At 44.2% G+C, this 2,414-nt stretch overlaps 1 long non-coding RNA gene across 1 annotated transcript; it reads left to right on the top strand.

Annotated features, from left to right (window-relative positions):
* The first annotated feature begins 410 nt into the window (after window positions 1-410).
* Window positions 411-935, top strand: LOC145569019 (uncharacterized). Its single transcript, XR_014096038.1, has 3 exons — window positions 411-466; window positions 540-677; window positions 749-935. It is a non-coding gene; the product is annotated as an uncharacterized LOC145569019 (long non-coding RNA).
* Window positions 936-2,414: the final 1,479 nt, after the last annotated feature.

Raw genomic sequence — 2,414 nt, 5'->3', positions numbered from 1 at the left:
TGCTAGTTGGGGAGGCCGCAGAGGTCCGCCGGAGGTGTTACGCCTTCGAGAGATGATCCTCACAGTAGGTTTTTCTTTAAATTCTTACTTTCTCTTTTATCACCTTTTAGCGTTAGTATCTTACTTAGTGATGTTTCAGGAGCCTAGCCCGGTATATCGACCTTGGGCTGCTTTTCCTATCCCTGCGCTGGCGGCGCAGTACACGGCTGAGCGTCGTTACTTTCTGGGGACATACGGTGCGGTGGTCTACCTAGGGGAGAGGGTGGCCATCCAACACTCCTCGGATACTTTCGTTGTTCCCGCTCCTCCACCTCGGCATATGTTCCACGATGCCCTGCAGCAGGATCGTGCTGGTGGGCCTTCGCGAGGTACTCCCTGGAGGTCACACATTCTCCTCGAGCAGAGTTATGAGGAGGACCTGCTACCGTTGCTAGCGCCGGCTCCTGTCCCTTCAGAGGAGGCAGCGGTATGCTTTTATTCGTTTAGTTTATCTTTCTTAGGTAGCCCCCAAGTATCTTTCTAACTTTTCCTTTTAGCAGGCTGGTCCTAGGGAGTTCATCCCTCCGAGGATGTCTATACGCTACCAGGGTACGTATGGACCGATCGAGGAGCTTATTCCGCCAGCTCCAGCGGGAGAGCAGTTTGTGGAGCGGTCTATTCCTCGTCACCAGACTCGAGTAATTAGTTTTTTGTATACCATCCTTATGTTGGGCTTTATAATTGTTATTGACTTTGGCTAATTTGACAGTTCTCTCGTGAGGTGGTGACGGCTATGGCCAGGTGCATTGACGCCTTTCGCAGCCAGCTTGTGAGGTTGCGGAACCGTGCTACCTGTCGTAGCAACGACGCTGAGGAGGTATTACTTTTACTTTTACTGCTTTTGGCTTTATTTTCGTTGCATTTGCTAACTTTGATTTACTTTTGCAGGGGCAGCCTATTCCTTCTCCACGCACTCGATCGAGGCCCGAGCCTAGGAGGGAGACTACTAGGTCCGACTCGAGGCGTCGCCGGACTACTTCTGGTGGTCGAGGTGGTCGTTCTGAGGCTGCCGCTGTAGAGGATTCGGCGTCATCACCTGAGGACATTCCGACCGGACCGACCGTTCGAGGTGGGATGGGTGGTGGGACATACGAGTTCGGCTCGTCGTCGCAGCAGCCTTTGCAGCCCCAGCCTCTTTCCGTCGGGTTTCAGGGTGAGGTTAGGTGGCCTGGTCCTGAGCTGCAGTTTACGCCGCCTGGTGGTTCAGGGGACGATGATGGACATACTCCACGGAGTAGGACATTTTTCGATACATTCGGTATCCCTCGCAACTTGCGACCTCCGGCGCCATAGTCGTACCTGTGTTTGTTTTATGTTTGACTTTTGTAGGACTTTGCCTATTTTATTTATATGACTCATGTACCAGACACTTGTATATATATATGCATTTTTTTATTGAATATTTTATTACTTAGTTTGTTACTTTATAATGAATGCATTGTGTATGTAAGTGTGTGAGAAAGTGTAATTTTTGCGCAAAATTTTTTCGTCATTTTTAATATTAATGGAGGGTACCGACTCTCTCCCCCAAAAAAAGAAAAAAGAAAATGAAGGCAAGCTTAAAATTAATTAAGCTTTAATATAATAATAATAATAATAATAATAATAATAATAATAATAATAATAATAATAATAAGAATAAAAATAATAATAAAAATAATAATAATAAAAATAATAAAAATCATAATATTGAGGGTATGAGAAGAGGAATAGAACAATAAGCCAAGTCAAAGTCGGAATCCAATACGTAAAAACACGGTTTCCTACGCGCAATAGGTGACGCTACTAAGGAAACAACTGGCGCCGCGTAATCCATTCTGTCGCCACGCGACAGGCTCTGTCGCCACGCGACAATTTTTTCGCCTGGTGACAGACGCGCTTTCTTGTTTCCTACAGGAATTGAAGTCTGTCGTGTAGAAAAAGTTATAAATAGCCCCCGAATCATCCGTTTACTGCATAATTTAACCAGCTTATTAAATAGTTAATTAACTAGTAATCATGCCTTTAGCTAAAAGAACCTTTTGTGGGTACATGGATGAATGGTGTCGTCACTTAACTGCTAAGGATAAAAAAGCATTAGATCTTTCTCATATGGGGGGTATGTTTGGAGTCAAGGGGATGAGCCTTGATATTGACTTTATTTATTCTGCCATAGACTATTGGAATATTGATACTCATTGTTTTAGATTTTTTCATGATGAAATATGTCCTTTACCGGAAGAATTTGGGGCCATCATAGGTTATTATTCCACAGACCTTGCGGTAATGCCTAGAATCAATGAATATTACTATAAAGATTTCGAACACTTTTTTGATTTGAGGGGGACGGCTTTGAAACACATAGTGCATGGTAACGTAGTTAATTTGACAGAATT

The sequence above is a fragment of the Chenopodium album genome, chromosome 11, assembly GCF_948465745.1.
Source record: "Chenopodium album chromosome 11, dcCheAlbu1.1, whole genome shotgun sequence".
NCBI lineage: Eukaryota > Viridiplantae > Streptophyta > Magnoliopsida > Caryophyllales > Amaranthaceae > Chenopodium > Chenopodium album.
This window is presented reverse-complemented; position numbering and strand designations above follow the sequence as displayed.